Consider the following 19,639-nt stretch of genomic DNA (forward strand, 5'->3'; position numbering starts at 1 on the left):
TGAGTTCAACTAACAAAGCTCAAGCTTAGTGAGGTCATACCTCACCTTCCAAAAAAGTCCATTGTTTGAGATGTGATTGCTGACATACTCAGTTGAGGTGAGATCAGGTATAGATACTTTATTGACTACAGGCTATAGGTAAAATATGGAGTTGTGTTCTGTGGAGGGAATTAATTGAGCACCAGGTATATATATGATGTGGTGTGGGGGAGTGTTGGGGATTTCTGTTGCTTTTTTATTTTAAAACGCCACAGAATAATATTCATTGCAAACTAGTGTATTTTGTTTGGTTTTGGTTTTTATGTTGCTGTATTCTCTATATTTTAGTCTTGAGACTAAAACCAATTAAAATATTATTAGCATAGTTTGTAAACCTATAAGACCCATTTCATTAGTTACTTGGTATAATGACAAAATGTTCTTCCTCTTTAAATTATCATTATCTTAATGGATTTTCTGAATCATGACTTTGATTCCTAGTTTTATAAAGAATAATTGAGGAAAAAGTCACTCCAGCCTACTTGTTGTTAAAAGTCTTCAGACAACTGTAATCAACTTCTTCTAAAGCCAAGGGTGAGGGAGGGCAGTGTACCATCTGTCCAGGTAATGAAAACTGTAACATACAGTCTTATACTTTATTTTCAGAAAGAAAAGTAAGTGAAGATGGAGCACCATTATAACTGCACTTCAGGTAGTAAGAGAGATAGATGTGATCGAGCTTCTACAGCACAGCACCTGAATCTTGTAGTGAGCCTCAGGCAAAGTATTTTAACCCCAAAAGGTATCAGTGTCATTGCTACTTAAATCTGGTAAGATTTCTGAGGGCAGCAGCACTTCAGAGATGGGTTGCTCACGTTTTTACTTCTTTGGTATCCAACTTTTTGAGCTTTCCATATAACATGGGTTGCGATTCCAGATTTTTGAAAATAACTTTGAAGAACATCAATTTTTTGTGTTGCAAAGTACTGAAATTACAGCACTTCAATTGTGCTGTCAATAATTTTCTGTATTTCCTTATTTTTTATATGCTTTTCTTCATTCTTCCTCCTAAACACAGGCTGTTCTGTAAAATTAGTTGTTCTAGTTCCCATCTGTTATAAATGTGGCTCCATTTCTGTACAAGATTCATACCAACTTTTTTTATTGCATCTAATTAACTGCTTCTGGCGGGGGGGGGGGGAAGAAGTTGTACCTGGAGTGTGTGTTTGCAGCCACAAGGAGATATTAGACAATATTGGCAACTTGGACTTGTTAAATACTTGAGGTCTCAAAGATTGAGACCTTTAGAGTCTCCACCCTTAGAGTCACTGTCATATCTTGGGAGTATGCGTGTGTGTGTCTATGAGTGTGTGTGTGTGTATATACACACACATACATAGAGATATAAGAAGTCCTTGTTTGCAGGAGCTTCAGAAACTCACTTAACAAAATTAAATAATTCAGTACTCTTACTTTTCTCATAGTTGTGGAGCAAAATTCAAAACTAAAAATACACTGTAGCTTCTGGTAAGACCTGGCAAAGAATTACCTTTCCATGACTATTAAAACTTTTTTAGTATGTAAATCCATTAACCTCTTGTGCCAGTCTGTCTTGAAACATTGTTTGGAATATTATGTGAGTGGCTTCCAGGAGAGTGGCCTCTTTGCAAAGTTAAATCCATATTTTCTTAGAGTACAAAATCTTTCCCACTAAAATAAGTGAAAATGTTTAGCAACAGGTGATGAAGAAGTATTTTTTAAATCACTCTTTCACTGGGACCATCTGGTGCGCTATTTGAGCTATCCAAATAGCTTGAAAACTGTAATTTAAAATATTTTACATTATTTGTTTCTGTCCAATCTTACTTTAATGTTTGTTAGGCTCTAGACTTTGCTATATATGAAATTCCATTATTTAATGGCACTCTAGGTGCTTCTAAATAATTTATTATTATTATTACTATTATTACTACTACTACTACTATTTGGAAAGTTTTCCAGATCTAATCAACAGCAATTTTAAAGGAAAAGCCAATTTGCATTGCTAGTATTAAAAAGGGATATGCGATAAAGTCAAATACTCTTCATAGACTTTAAAGTCATTATTATAGCTGATGTTAAAATTACTGAAGAAGTATGTGGAATGTTCCCATTTAAGGGTTACAACTTTGCATTATAAAAAAGATACTTCTTGAACAATCATCCAGCTTTGAATTCAAAGGCTGAAGGCCTGGCAATCTACATGTTGGGGAGTTTTCCAAAGTGGTTTAGTTACCTTCATTACTGGGGCTGTGAGGTCAGGAGGACTCTAGTTAATTCTTTTCAGGCTGTATTTAATTTAATCTCTGATTTTCATCACATTAATTACAGGACTGGACAGTTCATTAGGAAGAATAGGCACACCAAAATATGTCTGCATTTTATTGTGGCATCCGGTGTTACGTTAATGTTCAGCTGTAACTGGATAACTAAAGAATTTCACATTTTTTACAAATAATTTTGTGTTTGACTTGGTTGTTGAAATCTGGGAAACATTGCACAGAAGGGAGGTGACTCTAGTAAGAGAATTCAGACCCAGTGAGATAAATGTGGTGATCTCACTTTACGCAGCTGTGTTGGCTTTTCCTGCCTCCTTGCTAAACAAACAGCCTTACTGGGTTCCCTACTAGAAGTCTTATTTTTTGGAAGGCAAAGGGTGCAAGTAGGTAGGAACTTCTCAAAACAGAGCAAGAAAGGATTTCTTCATTGATGTAATCTCTCAACAAATTGAACAAATCGTTGTATATTAACTTTGCCTACTCTATCTTTCATATTCAGTGAATAGCTCCATAGAGACACAAAAAATACTTCAGGTTTTTTGCACGTGTAATTGCAAAACACTGGCCTAATTATTATGTTTGGGTTTACAAGCCCCAAAGAGTTTATTCTTTACTATATTTGTCATTCTCAGTTCAGTTCCAAAAGATAGATTGATACAAAATACTTCTAAATGATTCTGGTGATACTAGTTCAGCATTATAAAACACAGCTCTCATGTTCAGAGTAAACAGTTTGCAAATAATCCTTTGGCTGAAAACTGAAAAACTCTATGGTAAATACTGAAAATTAATAGAAAAGTAAACTAAAAATAAATCACCTTTAATATTTCAGATCTAGTTGTCTCATTTATCCCATTTAGCACTGTGAAAGGTGCTAGAACAAACAATAGACTCCATCATTTTAAAATACTATTCCTTATTTAAACACAACAAATAAAATATTCATTTCCACTGTCTCTGTGGGATTTCTAAATGCCAAATCATAAAGGCTTTCTTGCAGTTACAGAAAAGGAAGCTTTCAAATTACATAAAATGAATATGTTTGATAAGCCTTTAGCTCCCTCTATGCTTACATTAAGCATTTGATGCTTCCGAACTTCTCCACTAGCCATTACACTGCTGGCACTGCTATTCTGCAAACTCTTCACTTGCTCAGATTGCAGGCAGAACAAGCTCTGTGGATACTGGTTAATTTGGTTCGCTGCTAGATGGCAAAACAAGGTGTCTGGTCATTGAGAAATGTTCTTCTGTGGGGAAAATGCCCAGTCTGTGAAAGGAAAGTGAAGGTGATGGCCTTCCATGCTAGAAATAGTGCCTTTGTCCCAGCAATATTCATTTTAAACTAATCTTGTCATTACTGAGACGTGCAGTTAAACAAGTCTCTCCTGAACTACGCGATCTTCCAGGCTGGGCAGTGGCGGCTGGAGCAAAGACCCCTCAGGTGCATGTACATGGTCCCAGGCAAGGGAGCTAAGCAAATCTTCTGGCACTACACGTTTGTCCTACTGCTCTGTGTGTTGAGTCAATAAAAGCTCACTGGCTGAGGAGTATCACTCCTGTGAGACTGTACTTTGTGATAAAGTCTAAAGAAATATGTGAAGTACACATTTAATTGTGGAAGCAGGTCCAGATAGGTAAAGAAAATCTCAAAGTGCTTCTGTATGCTTCTGAATGGAGCCTCTGTTGGCACACCACTAAGGGTTAAGCCACTCCACCTCATTTCATTTAGTATGATGAAATGTATTGAATTCTGTTAACTGACAAATTTAATTAAATCTGCAGAAAAGCCTGCATGAGAATCGTTGTTTTGTAGTGGAATAAAATAGCATAATTTCCCAAGATATAATGAATTATTAATATCTTTATAATGAAATATTAACATAAAAAACCTTAGTTAGCTGTCAAAAGAACAAAAACAGGCGATGTGTATATTCAAAATAAATTAGAAGTGGGATCATTCTAACCTTTAGTCACTCAGTGTATATGTTTCTAGTTATGATTTCACATGCTCTAACCCTGTAGTCATACCATAAATACATTTTTAACATCAATCAGAATACCAAGAGTAGAATGCTGTATTTTTATGGTTAATATGTAACTTTGCCATATTCTAGAAAATGGAAGAATATAATCTTTGTGAAGTAGGCAAATCAGACTCTCTGGAGTATGTTTGATTTTTTAATTTCATTTTTTCTCCCCTATGTCCTTACTTTGGGGGGGATAAACATTCAAGTATATTCTAACTTCTCTTTCTGTTGTAGGAACAACAATGTTCAACTGGAAATGGAATATACTTATTTAAATAGAATAATTTTGGGTTTTATTCTCTGATGTAGAAAAATATTTCAGTGGAAAGGAGCTATAATAACCATTAGCTGCCTGACCACTGCAGGGCTGACCAAAAGTGTTTTCTGTGGTTTTGATTCTGAGAATACTCAAGAAAATATAAGAACCTGTATCAGGTATGTTATCTGCTGCTCCTTCCATTCCAGATCTTACTAGTAAAAGAACTTCAGAAATATAAAGCAAAAATTTCTTGCAAGTCCAAACAGAATAATAGTACTGAACAGAGTTGTCTGATGTGGTAATGATGTAGTAACTTGGATGGAATAAATTGTGTAAGAAAATCAAATGTTGTAAAACGAGGCTTTGCTCTCCCCCCACCTCTCTCCCCCTCCCCCCTTAATACAGGAACTTCAATTTGCCCAATATCAGAAAAAGTAATTGGTGCTAGAGCAAATTTAAGCCTGGTAATCTGCTTAAAGGAGGAAAAAGTGCTAAAAAGGATAATGTATTATATGCAAGCCTTTTTCCTTTAATGATTTCTTAAATGAGGAAACATCTATTTCCTCAGCCTTTAAACCACCTAAAGGCTATCAGTAAATATGCTCTGGAGTGAAAAGAAAGCAAGGATGGAAAATATATTTCTGGTGCTAAGTCCTACTTACAACCTGGTTGATGACATTTCATGCTGTGTGCTTTAGCAATGCAAGACACAGCAACTACTGCCACTGTTGGACTGTTTGTGACAGCATTTGTAGCTGCCTTTGTGACTACAAGTTCAAATACTACTGTGAAAAGTTACTCTGTAATGGCTTCTACTTTTATTCAGAAAACAAAGAAGGGGAAAGGGCAAAACAAGAAATGGGGTTCAGGACTTGACCAAAACCAGGGAAGGATTGACGGCCTTCAAGTCTCCAGGATCTCTCACAGTACATCAGAGGTCAAAAATGTTATTCTGGATCATGGATTTATTAAAGATGGGGAAGATAAAGGGAAACAATTGGAAAACTAATCTGTAGTTCTTTTGGCTCATAAAACAATCCTGAGAAGAAACAAAGACACCAGTTGTACCTGAGTAGAGCTATCCGTGACCTTGTTGAATTTACCCTGTACACGTGTAAATGAGTCTGACTCCCAGCCTAAACCCATTTGGGCCCACAGGCAGCGTATTCAACTAAACATCTTCCATGTGACTGGCTTTGTCTGGGCAATCAACATCTTCTACTGCTGCATCAAACAGGATCTGCAAGTCCGGTTTGTGAATGTGCGAGTTGTGTGCTATTTTCTCCCAGCCACCTCTAGCTGGCACTCGTGTCGGTGCTTTGGGACACGCGATGTCCTCCGCTTGTGCCACAGGAGCTTTGGTTCGAGTGTTCTTTGTAGTGTGTGTGTCCCCACATTGCTCTGCACCAGGAGCAAACCTTCGACCTTCTTTGAAAGCCCCTTCGAAACAATCAGGTGCACCAGGCACGCTAAGATGCTGAGTGTAACATCAGTTGTAATTACATGGTTGCATCTTGCACTTTGTATTTGAGATTTTCCCAGCGTTTTTACACTTTCTAAAATTCTTTGTTCACCCAGAGAAGAATTAAACTTTTTTTTTTTTACAGTCAGTCTCCATTACTAATTAAGGCTGTTATTATACTATTTATTGCTAATGTTAAGGTCATTAACATTTCTCAGCTTGCAAGGTTCAATTTTCTAGGAAGCTCTTTGGTGGCTTGCTACTCCCTCAGCTCTCCAGAGTCATTCTCTGAATCTACTAATGGATGTAAATGTACACATCTGTGCTCACGTTTGGGCTAATGATGCACATGTTCATTTTGCATAAGCTTCCTTTCAGCTGGAGTATAGGAATTGTACTGGGGTTAGAAGTTAATTCCTCCATAAAGACATTTCCATATGCAAATTGCTCTCTGAACTATTTAAAAGCAGAAATAAGATTAATATTAATCTTTACTATGCAATTTATATTATTAGGATAATAATACTATTACAGCTTAAAAACAATTTGGTTCATAGATGTTGTATTAACTTTCTTATACCTGCCTAATACATAATCCGTGAAATTCATCAGGGTGCAACAAAAGAATTGAGGTGCCTGTTAATTGGTGTTCAAAGTGGGTACACTAATTCACCAGTTACAAATAAATAGTGTTGTATTTAAGCATGCCCGTTGAATGACCCCGAACAGAAGGATAGTTGTTTGCATTATCAATTTTTATTTGCACATTGCTATTTATTTTTGCCCGTGGGTGAGCGGAGACGGCAAAGTCCGTTGACTTTGAATCGTATTTAGAACGGTCCTGAGAAACTTGGAAGGGCTCAATACCGAGAGTGCGGAACAGCCGCCCCTCCGCCGCCACCTGCGCGCGGGGGCCCGCTGGCGGCGCGGGGCCAGGGCCGGCTCCGCGCGGGCGGGGCGGGGCGGGCCCGGCCAATGCGGCGCCGCGGCCGCCGGGGAGCGCCCAATGGCGGCGGCGCTGGCGGGCGGGCCGGGCCGGGCTGGAGCCGGAGCCGAGCGCGCCGGGAGCGCGCCCGCGGAGCAGCGCTGCCGCCGGTAGGTGCGCGGGGCCGGGCGGCTGCGGCCCGCGGGGAGGAGGGGGCGCGGCCCGCGCTCTGCCTTCTGAGCGCCGGGAGAGGGGCACCGCGGCTCGGGGCTGGCGGGCAGCGCTGGCGCGGGCGGAGGACATCAAAAACTGCAGCCGAGGAAACCTAAAGCGAAGGCAGGTGGCCCTGCTGGCGGAGCTGGGGCCGCCGCCTGCCCCTCGGTACCTGCGGAGCGGGGCCGCCCGCGGCTGCGCGCCCTGACGGGACCGGGGTTCCCCTCCGCGCTCCTGCCCTTTACCCGCCCGGGGTCGTGGCGCTGCTCCCGCCGCGAGTATCTGTACCGAGTGTGGACCTGTTCCCCTCGGTGCTCGCAGCCTCCCTCAGGGCCGTTCTCCGGGGATGCGCGGCTCGTTCTCCGGGGATGCACCCCTCGGGGATGCGCGGCTGTGCCCGTGCGAGCGGGTCGGGGCTCTGCGGCTGCGGAAGGGTTAACGCTCGTTAGCAGCAGCACGGGAAAGCTGCTTGTATCCACCTACCCCTCAGCTGCTCCATGGAATTACTCACGGTTTGGATTTTTTTCTTGCTTGGGTCCGCTGAATTGTGCTGCCTTTGAAACGTTTTTCTGCGGCTAAGATATTGCAAGGAAAACAAAAATCGCTCGCTCTTCTTTCTGTTGTCACGTTTCAATACGCTATGTAAATTGTAGGTTAAAAAAGCTCAAATTACATATTTCCATGCGAAGTGGAGTTTTGTGTTGACGTACGACCAGGCAGCCTTTTCTCTGCCTATTTGTTTAGTTCATACATTAAATATTCTTTCTGTACTGCAGCTCTATTTTTCTGTATTGATTTTTGTTAATCGTTTTGTGGATTAACTGGTTGTAATCAGCCTCAACTTTTTGGATTTTTTTCTTTCCCATGGTTTAATCTTTTTGAGACTTCGGGTTTCCAGACACACAAAAGTTTAAAAATGCTCGACTGCTTGACTAGATCAGGTGATGCTTTGCAACTCACGTCTTCTCGTACTTTAGTTGCGCCTTTTGCTGGGAAATATCCTTAGGGTAATATTGCAGTGTTGGTTTGAGGGCACTTTTAGTATTGTCAAGTATTGCCAAATTGCAAAAATTTGGCAAACATTGGCATTTCTTTACCTGTGAATCAGATATGAATCATTCTTGTCTTCTGTGAAATTTTGCAAACTTACTAGTCTGGGCAAGTAAACTTCAGCCTACAGGTTGCTTGGAAAATGCTTGTGTTTGCTAATTCTGGCATGTGACTCTGATTTAGTTTTTTCTCTGCCAAGGTGATCAAAACATACCCTGCATTACACAGACAAGTGAGATCTGGACTTTGCCTTAATATTGTCCAGATAAAAAGGTTCGTTTTAATAAAGTTTGTGTTATCACCAAAAAGCTTGAAGAGCTATTTCCCCCACCTGTATGAGATTAATTATGTGGGATTATGCAATGCATTGGACTTTCCTAAATACTTAATTTCCTAATGGGTAGGTTCTCTCTTCTCCAAGAATTTTCAGATTTGATTGATTATAATTTACAGCAGTGTTTACAGTGAATTACTTTGTTATGCCATGCTTTTTTTCAGGTAAATCTTCAACCTTTTCTGTATACTATTAAAGGCTTTTAATTATATTCATATTTAGCTTTAAAGTACATAGCATGTAGCAGTAACTCCCTGGCAGATCTAACATACAGGTTTCCTTATATATAGGAATACAGCTGGCAACTTTAGCTCTCTGCTCTTTTATAGTTGTGGCTTTTAAATTATTTTTAAAATATCGATGTCATTAGGAGCATGACCATTAAACTTTTCAGTAAGAGAAAAGGGTCCGATTTTTTCTCTCTCACATGATATCTCAGTTCTGACTAGTTGTACTGTCTTATAATTTGTGTCCTTCATTATCATTAAGAACAGAATAGCATATCTTGGTCTTTAACTGCAGAGCTTTCCTTAATTTGAGTTCCTTGTATCCCTCACTACATGAGTGGCATAATTAATACTCTGTGTGGTTGGTTTAGATTACAGTCCAAGGGATGCAAGGTAAAAAGATAACAGCTACATCTCAGTAGTGGCCAACTCCCCATCTCAAGTCCTTGTTGGTGCTGCCTTGCCAGCTATCTTGTTAAGAACTAGTAGCTGGTACAGTTCCCTGGTTGAGAAACCCAGACTGTGAGTGGGTTAAAACCATATTGTGAGTGGGCTAAATACATCATGTTTATAGAGTCCATAATTTTCAGCTGTTTCAAGTCTGGCATCAGCAAGTAAAGATAAGAAATGGTATCTATGTGTGTTACAAACCTCTCAAGATGTTTTGCTCTGCAAGGCTTCTGTTGCCCCGGAAGCAGTGCCTTTTCCAGTCAGGGAGACAGTTTCCAAGGTGGCATCTGCTATAAGGTCATGGCTTGTGGATTCTCCTGCTCTGACACTTGGCTCCTGGTAGTACCCTTTCTTCATGCAGCTTTTAACCCAGGTATTGCACTGAGGCTTTGTGCAGTAAGCTAACAGAATCAGTTTTGAATTGTTGAAGTCCTGTTAAAGGCCGTCTTTGCAATACCATCAGCTTTCTGTTTGAAAGCTGGAAAATTAAAGAGATCATTAGGAACTAAGCTATAGAATCTAAGGATTCATGTGGTGGTGGCAGTCTAACATAATCTTGGCCATCTGAAAGTTGTGTTTATCTAAGAAAATCACTTAAACTCCCTCTGCAGGTCAGCCAGGAAAGGGCGACCTTCAAAAGGCAATTCTTGGCAAATTTGTCTGAACTATTAGTTGCATTACAAAAAAAAAGACAAAATACTCAACTGCAAAACCAGATTATTTTGTCCTCAGATGCCTTAGTAGGTTTCTTTGGAGTCTAACATGACAGATGTTTTCTTACAGAATTGTGAATTCTGCTAATGGATGTAATAACTTCACAAGTGGTTAACCTCAAGGAAGGAATGCCTGTCCTTGTATGTGTTGGGTATGAGCATGTGTCGTCTTCAAAACTATAGCTGCAATTATGGCCACAAGAATTTGAGTCCTAGGAAATTAGAAGCCATACAACTCCGCTCGTACATCTGGAAACCCTAGGGATTACATCTTTGCTACTTGTAGGTGGTGAAAGGTTTGCCAGGACCTTAAACAGGGCCAGAAATCCATCCACAGATGTCTATATGGGTAAGATTGCTTTCCGGTAGGGATTATGTATCCCCTATTGACTTCTGCCATCAATTTTCACTGTCTTCTAAATATGCAAATAAGTAGAACAGTGTGGAATGTCCTGGTTTTTTTAAAACTGAAAGGGGGGTAAAATTTCAGAAATTGTGATTCAAAAAATTGAAAAAACAGTCCCATGGAAATACCAGGGGACACACATCAGTGTTCCAGGATTCTCTTCTCTTCTGGAAAAACTATGGATGTAAATACATGAGCGCATTATTTAGGGCAGGAATGCACTTTTAAAATGAATGTCCTGATCACCTGCATTTCTGCAGTTCAATGTGCATCTTGGAGCACATAAACTGATTTTGTTTGGGATAAGACTGAGCAAAAGGAAGAGCTCATTTAATGTACTCCAAGTGCTAATGCAAATTAAGTCTACAGGATCATTTTGGAGATAATTGTAAGTAAAAACCATAAAAAAGGTAGTGTGAGAGCTGTACCCTTAATGCTAAGTATTTCACTCCACCACTGCTCCTACTGGTAAGGTTTTATGCTGCTTATTAGGGTAAACTTAGGATACAGTCTGTTGACCAACTTGACAACCCATTTTTAAATTTTGCATAATCATCAGTATATATTGACAGAAAAAAAAATCATAGCAAAATGCTAAAAGAGTTAAGAGGAGACATCAATGCTAGGACAATGTGTTGCTTAGATAAGCACAGAAACAAATAGTGCGTTCTTTAATAGGTAATAATCTTAAAAGAAGTAGGTTACTGAAATGTATAGCTTTATTATACATCAGTTCTATAGAGATACAGTTCCTGAAGGGAAGCCATAAAATTGAAGAGCTTTTGCTCTCATCAATCCCAAAATGCCTTCAATAGGTGCTTTTTTGACAGGAAGTATTTCCCAAAATATTGAAAATATTTCTCAGCAGTGATACTAAGGCTTGTCAGTCAGCTGTAGTGAAATGTCTAAAAATATGTGTAAGACTAGGTGTGAAAAAGACATACAAGTCCAAGTTAGTTACCATAATCTCCTTGGAGGGGGATTCACCTCACTTGAAAATAGATCAGGTGAAGGATCCTCTGGAGGTGTTGTGTTCCTTCTATTGACTATAAACAGAGCATCAGGTGACTATCTCAGATGTCTGGCTGGGTGTCTGGAGTTAAATGAGGTGTGATTCATCTTGCTTTATTAAGGTAACTGAACTAAATGTCTCAGCACAATTCCTTCAGCTTGAAACAGAGGGCAGAACTGACCAGTGTGCTTCAGGATCCTACAGAGGTGCTCTAGTAGTTCAAAACTCTCCTGCTATTCAAAGAGCAGACAGTGTGCTCCAGAGCTGAGATTCAAAGTGGAGCTCCTGGTCCAAGGGCAGCAGACCTGCCTGGTGAGCTAGAGAGAAAGGATGTCTTTTTGCTGAGCGGTTTCTTGATTCATTATGCTCCTTTAGGCCAAGTTTTAGTTGGCATTTATAGACATGAATATTTACAGAAACCAATTCTCTCTGTGTGCTCTTGAGTTTGCCAGCTGTGAAATTAAGTGAAAGAATTATCTTCAATTTATTTTTGAATTAGGGGGTGGCTATATGATACAGTAATTTTGCCATCTGAATCAGGGGCCTCTGGTGAACAGAAGGTACTATTTCACAGAATTTCGTGGTGGTTTTGTGGTTGTGTGGGTGATGGAAATGCATGAAAAAACATCTACTAAGCATTTTTGAAGAGAAAAAGTATTACTAGCTGCAGAACTGAAACTAGAGCTGGTCAAGCTCCGCAGCACAAGGCCAGTTTGTTTTCTAATAGAGCAGTTTCAATTGAATGGCTGTAGGGAAGAATTTGGCCTATGAAGTTTAATGATTAGTGGCTGTTTAGTTGCCAGCTGTTCTTAAGGACAGAAACTTGCCAGCAGAAATGCTTCTTTTTCTCTGGTCCTTGCTAGGTTGTTTCAAGTTCACCACAGTTCAAGTATTTACCTGGTTAAAACTTATATTGTATGCATAAAAATTATACATGGTGAAAACATCAGGTGCATGCAAATTATACAGTACATCAGTTAGCATGAGGAATGAGATCTCAGTTGATAGGTGCATGGATTACTTTGGGGGCATTCACAGCCAGAATCTCAAATGTCAGTGAAGAGGATAAAACTGAGATAGAATAGATTTGGCAGATGTGGTCTTTCCTCTCCTAAATAACACATCTCTGTCCTCTGCAGTTTAATCGTCCGGTCTCTCTGAATGAAGGCTGCTGTAATAGTTCACCGCACTGCATGTGGGCTCAGAGTTTGACACCAGCATTCACCCTTTTTTTCCCAGAAAAGTTTGCAGATTCTCTCTGTGTCCAATCCAGGCTATTGATATGAATGTGCTTGGAGCTAAGGCTGACTGAGGGTAGCCACAGATCTTTGGGAGCCACAGCTCCAAACAGCTACATTAGCTCTTCAGTGACACTGAAACAGACAGTAACTTTCAAGGGATAATCCTTTCTTTTCAGGAAGTTTGTCTTGAAAGAAAAAGTTCTTATTCAGCTACTTTTTAATAGTTTCTAACATACTTTTGCGTCTGTGTGAATTATGTGTCAAATTTACAACTCTGACACAATGAGTCTTGGTAACAGAGTGTCCCTGTCCCTTTGTGGGCCTGTGCCTTTATGAAAGAGGAAGTAAATGCCTCAAATATTTTTAAATCTACTTGTCTGCATCCCACTACCAAAACTTGTCCACTGGATATGGCAGCCCTTGCCAAAGGTTAGCTGGATTCAGCCTCCCCAGAGCGGGCAAGAGAGCAGTAACACTGCAGTAGCATTGCCATGAACTGGCATTTCCAAAAATCATGCTGCTGTGCTACTGAGACATACTGTGGGCTGAGGAACAGAATGACCACGGTCACTTTGGGCTGCGTAAGGCTGGGTGGGAGGTGGGGTGACCCGACCACACTGCTTCCATTTCCAGAGCAGGTTCAGAAAGCAGCCATGCTGTCAAACACACTGCACTGCTGGGAGTCTTACCTAGGAGGGGTTGCACAGGCAGGGTATTCAGATTCCAAACCTTTTAATGGAGAAAGGCCTTGCTGGTATGACCTGAGTGCCCAGCATCCATCTACAGTGCTTTACATTGTTTTGTTCGATGAAGTGAGTGAAGTCTTCATAACTTTTTTCTTTGTTTTCCTGACTACACGCTAGAGTTTTCAAGGCAACAATAAACCTGTCTTAAACTTGTGGTGGCTTGGATGGAAAAGGAGCCTTGGAGTTTCTTTAGTGACTTCTGATTTTATATTTTGTTGGGTTTTTTTACACAGTTGCTCTACTAAAGCACTTGCATAACACAGAAGAGGTCATGCATTAACCAGAAAGAAGAAAGTTACAGAATATCTGACAGCACTCAGAAATGGAACGTGAATTAAATTCTTGTCTAAAAATTTGGGATACTGCATTACCCAAGCTCAGCTGAGAGCTGGAATATGTTCATGACTTCACTTGTCATACCATGGGACTCTCATTGTACTCTGTAAGTTTCCACATGCATAATGTAGGAGAGCACAGTTCTAACTATATAGAATGGCTGGTCACCTGCTGCAGTTAAACTTTACATGATTTCCTCTTCATTAGGAACTGTAGTGATAAGACAAGGCATAGTGGGTACAAACTGAAAGAGGGGAAATGTAGGTTAGACATTAGGAGGAAATTCTGCACTGCAAGGTTGCCCAGGGAAGTTGTGGATGCCCCAACCCTGGCAGTGTTCAAGGTTGGATAAGGTGTCCCTGCACATGGCAGGGCGTTGGAACTAGATGATCTTGAAGGTCCTTTTCAAGCTTTAACATTTTGATTCTATGATGAAATGATAAAATAAGTCAGCTATTTGAAACTGAAGCATTAATTTTTTGCGCAGGAAAGAACAGGGAAGTGTCTTGCTGTACATTTATCTGCTTTTCCCTTTCTCTTTTTGTTTCTTCTTTCTTTCTTTTTTTTCTGAGTATTGATTTGGTGTATCCAACTAAATTATTCTCTCTCCTCAAAACATGGAATTTCAAAAGATTGAACCACATTCCTATGTCTGTGTGGAAACTGGAGATTATCTTTTTCCATGCACCTATAAATAGTGGTCTTACTTTTGGTTCTGTGTAACCTGTGCATGTACACACACCTACAGCACTTGTGTCCCACTGGCTCAAGCCAGGCATACAAGAAGGTGCCACTGCAGAAGCTTCCCCAGCAAAGGGTTTGGTCTCCGGGGACCTCCCTGAGGGTGTCTGCACAGCTGTGTCATGCACCCAGTATGCACTATTCCAGTTCTGACAGTTTACTTTGACAGTAATTCCTCTTTTGGAATGCACGAGGTTGCCTGCTGTCTCACAGGCACTATCATCAGGGTACTACCATAGAGTACCACTTAGTGTGTGTTAGTAAAAACTAAACAACCCAAAACCTCAGTAAAACCAAACAAGAAAAAATGAAGGATTTTCTCATACCCTCTGTTCTACATCATGCTAGTATACCATGCATTCTTATGTTTTGACAACTAAACAAATACAATTGGACACAAATGCATTAGACAGTACCATTGCAAACATATTCTTTTGTACTGTGTATGAATATGACTTGTCAAGAACTTTGTTTCTACTTCAGATAAATTTTTGGCAATGTTCTATAAAATACTGGGTACCTTTAAATTCAATCTTTGCACAAGCATTTTTTTTCTAGAGTTGTTTTGCATTCTCTTGAAACAGGAGTAGCCATGCTAAAGGAATAGAAACATCAAGTCTAATGGGCCTATATTTAGGCTGTCTAAAATAGAGAGTGACAACAAACATGATGTTTATGGGTTGCCCTGAAGGGCTGCAGTGTCCTGGCATCACATTAAGTTGCATTTGACTCTTCAGACACTGGAAATGAGGAAAGACTGGTTGGATCATCGAAAGAATTTTCTGCTAGAGCAAGCTTGTTCCCTGTGACATCTCTTCCAGAACTTTGCCTGGCTTTAAATAATCAAGCAGGGTTTCCTTAAACTGGGAGACAATTTCACATTTTAATGTTGCCTTTATCTATAACAATCGAGAAGGATCTCCTTTATAACAAAAATCCCTGTTTAATTCTTTTGCTTGGAAGGGTTGTGCCGATACAGATTAGAAGTTACAAAAGATGCCACATAGAAGTACAATTACACAGAAATTATTTACATTTAATAGTTGTTAGCTATATGGAAATACAGAGAAGGTTTGAACAGAAGATGACTTTCTCAGTGTTCCTAATCCCCCTTTCGAGCCAACATTCAGCACAAGAAAACTTCTTTGCTTTCATTCAGGGCTGCATCACTTCCTCAATAGTCCTTGTTTTCCTGATGCTTTCGCAGTTGGATTCTGTGTTTTTCTCTCACTCTGAATCTGTTCTCCTGTTCTGTGCGTACTCACAGCTCAGACAGATCAATGCCCATCCTCTGTGTAGGCATACAGCTTCCAGTGAAGCTTCTCTGTCTACAGAATTCAGTTCCTCTCTTGTCTTGAATGTGGCTAGTGTTTGAGGGCTTGAGTTCTTTCTTTCTTGGATTTTTTTTGGTTTGGGTTTTTTTTTTCCTCTTCCCCTAGCTTTCTTAGTCAAAATGAGAGTTTAACTGATACTGATTGATGGCAAACACATATACCCACCATCTTCAGTGAAGATGTTGTCACCCATCTTCTAGCATTTAACTTATTTGTAATCAGAAAATAAAGCCCTCGTTTCGTTTGTGCAGTTGAAACTTGAGGCACAGGGGGAATTCTGCTGGCTCTCCTTTTACTGATGGAAGCAGGATCAGTTTTTGAGTTGTACAGTGAATACTTGAAATGCAGTAATTTGTTGCAGTGCATATAAGCAGTGCTAGAAAGTTAATATCTGTCAGAACAGGATGGCATTTCACACAAGCCAGGTTGTGTGTTTTCTAAAAGAGTGTTTATCATCCAGCATGATATTCCAGTAAACTTGTGATCACTTACTTCCCTGTTTCTTTTGTTATTAGTCCCAGTATAGAAGAAGGACAGGTAGATAGGATTTTATTATCTGTGTTTACTTCTTGATGGCTGTCTTGAGTGATGTCAGGCTGCGATGGCATAGTTGGTTCTAGAGGGATTAATTGTAGAACATTATGCCTTTTGCAATAGTGAGATAACTTCAAAAAACTACTTGGATAATCATCACAGCAGCAAATAAAGTACAGGAACTTTTGGAGGGTTTGGTAAATGGAATACATCTGGGTAGCTTGTCTGTGCAGAATTTAAATAAGAACATACAAAAGCATCAATATCAGATGTTCAAACCACGTTGCTCAGTGGGAATTTTCTTTTGAAACACGTTCCTTGTATGTAAACTTTTTGAGGTTTGAAAGAATAAATCAATTTTTAAACCCAGTTCCCTGCACATACTGTGGATAGGAGCATCAGTTTTATAGTATTGTGTCATGCAATAGTTGTGTCTACTGCAAATTCACCATCCTGAAGCAGAGAAAAATCTGTGTCACATGCAATGGGCAGGTGTGGAAGTCTGGGATCAGGATGCTGCTTTTGACTTCTGCCCTGTGGAGGCCTTGAGAAAACAAGGAAGAGTAGTAAGGACCATGTACTCACCCTCACCAAAGGGAATGTTAGCAACCTCTCCTCCCTTACTGCATTTAGATTTCCTGTTGCCTACTGTTACTACCAACAGAATTTTGCTGAACAAAGTAAAACCTGATCTGAGCTATTCTAGTCTTTGGGAAGAAAAACCTGAAATTAGTGGTTTTTCTCCTATTTTTTTCTCCTGTTTGTACAATACTGCCTGGGGGAATAAAAGTGCCAGATTTTAGAGATGTAAATGTTCTGCTAAACAAATTGACACATTGCCTCTTTCCTGTAATCTTGTCCCAGTCTAGTTTTATTGCACTGTTGCTCTATATGGTAAGAGAAGCATTTGACTAATTGTTGCCTCAGATCCTAGTTTGAGTTGAAAGGTTGGCAGTTTGGGAAGTTGTCCTTCAAGTTCCCATGCAATTACATGCCTGGAGGCTTCAGTTACACTTTGAAGGAATCATGTACCCAGAGTGAACTATATTGAAAGTCCTGAAATGCAGAACTTCTGTTTTCCTGATGTGACTGGTGATGTGAATTATCACTGTCAAACATTTTGTCTCACATCCTCCCTTGGTTTTTGCCTGCTGTATATTACTTCTAATCGTAAAAATAACTTTTTTTTAAAAATTAAAAATTCCTATTCTGTTTTGCACTGCTGGTCTTCTACAGTGTCTTTGTACATTTCTCAAGTTTTTAGAAGTACAAGTAATAGAGGAGGTTGTACAATTTTTCTCCAGCATCAGACTTTGAATCCCTGTCTCTCATTATGAGGCATCCAGAATCCATGAAGTATTTCTGAGGCATGGCCTTGACAGAAGGAGAGATATTATTGCCTTCTGAACTGCCTAAATTTGCTGGTATTGCCTGCAGGAGGGCATCTTACATGTCTTCTCTCTCTCTGTGGAAAACAGAGGAGCTTCTGTGGCAGATAAATTTTGGTGTAGGGAAAACAGCAGCTGTTGACCTTTCAGATGTTAGCCTTGACGCAAATATTCCTGAGGGAGATGCTTATGACTTTCTTACCACTGCATCCTGTACAGACTCTCCTCTCTTACTGTCACTGAAATGTGAGCTTCCAGGAAAGTTGGGATGTGTGTTTGTGGCATATGGTTTTATGTGTGCTGGTTGTGCTAGAGAAAATAAGGTCATTCCAGGTCACCTCAGCTTTAACGCTGCTTCTGCCATGGACTTGCAGTGTGGATTTAGGCAGATCACTTCATAGCTGTTGAACTAATTGGGAATGGTCATTAGTGTGGCTGCACTGGGCCCTGGGCTCAGGAAGACCCCCAATCTGCTCTTCTGTCATTCAATGTGCCAGATGTCACCTTTAGTGCCACACTCTGCCCCACTCCATCTCTGTCTAAAATCACCAGGAGACAGTAGTAATGACCTACCTTGTAATGGGACAAGGTGGATTTGCCCAGGCTCTGCAGACACAGCACTGTCAAGACTCTTGTTACTATTCACTTTGGTATAATCCATAACAGGAAAAGCCATCCTTTCTTCCAGAGAGGCTGCAGGAGTTTCATAAGGCATGTCTCCCTTGGAGCCCTAATTCTTCCTTTCATATTGAGAGCTTTTGTGTGAGTGTTAAATGCACCAGATAGTGACTGAACTTGTTAAGCTACATCTGAACTCATATAAAAGCATATATCAGAGTAGGTAAAACTGGTCTGAGATCTAAAACAGAGTTTTACCAGAGACTTGCTCAGGGCAATTTACAAGCTGGTGGGGCTGTATACATGGAGAAAATATTGTCAATATTAAAAAATACAATACTCAACCAGATATGATTTTATTTCTGTCATCATCTAGGTCATTCATAAGGTAATCTTACCTCAGGCATTTAGGCAGAGGTTGGTAAAATTATTTTTATCAGTAAGAATGATATCCAAGTCCAGTTCCTTTGTTTCACTGGGTTTCTCAAGTTCATTGTTTTGTTTTTTTCCTGTTGTTTAGCACTGTGTTTTCTTTATGCCGTTGCACCTTGAAGTACTTGGGACTTGGTTTTGATGCTCAAGAACAGAGTTCCAATTTGGAGTTTGTTTATTATTCAGATCATGATGTGCTGATGGTCAGTGTTTGTTACAGGCCAAGCCGAGAGGAAGAGCCATGAGCTCTTTCTCACTTGGAAATTTGCCCAAGGCAGCAATCATTCCTCAGTTCATGCTACTAGAATTGTTTCATCTGTACAGGTTTGCCAAACACATAGTCAAGATAAAATTACTTATTTTTCCTTGAGGCTTTCCTGGTGGGAGAGAAGCTTGATTGTTACGAGAAAAGCCCTGGTCAGAGTCTTTCCTTTCCTTACTGTCCCTTTGGCGTAGTTTCTTTTCTCTGCTGTGTGGAATTTAACAGCTTGTCTAGTTGTTTTCCCTTAATGGTCTCCTACAAAACCAAATGCAAACTACTGTAACCAGTTAATGTTTCAGTTCCTGGGATTGTAAGGGAATGTATAAGCAAGAGAAACAGTATTGCTGTATGGATTACAGGATTTTTTTTCAATAGTGTTGCCATTACTGTAAGGCAATATATTTAGAGTCTATACACTTAGCACAAGCTTCCTATTGATACTGCATTTGGAAAACAAGAAAGCAAACAACTGAATTTCATTCTCAGTATTTTTATTCTGATTTTTTTTTCCTATTTTCCCATATAACTGTAACCTAGTAACTCTGGGTAGTGATCAGAAAGCCAACTGCAGCCTGCATCATATGGATGTAACTTGAAGCAATTGGAGAAATGACCCTTAGTGCTTAAAAATA

At 39.9% G+C, this 19,639-nt stretch overlaps 1 protein-coding gene across 2 annotated transcripts in view; it reads left to right on the top strand.

Moving 5' to 3' along the window:
- The first annotated feature begins 7,068 nt into the window (after positions 1 to 7,068).
- The window catches only part of STON2 (stonin 2), a 75,204-nt gene continuing 62,633 nt past the window's right edge, over positions 7,069 to 19,639 (top strand). For both annotated transcript variants that reach the window (XM_032112257.1, XM_032112259.1), the window contains exon 1: positions 7,069 to 7,140. The gene's annotated coding sequence lies outside the window, so the exon portion shown is untranslated. The remainder of the gene's footprint in view (positions 7,141 to 19,639) is intronic.

This window comes from Corvus moneduloides, chromosome 6 (genome assembly GCF_009650955.1).
Source record: "Corvus moneduloides isolate bCorMon1 chromosome 6, bCorMon1.pri, whole genome shotgun sequence".
Classification (NCBI taxonomy): domain Eukaryota; kingdom Metazoa; phylum Chordata; class Aves; order Passeriformes; family Corvidae; genus Corvus; species Corvus moneduloides.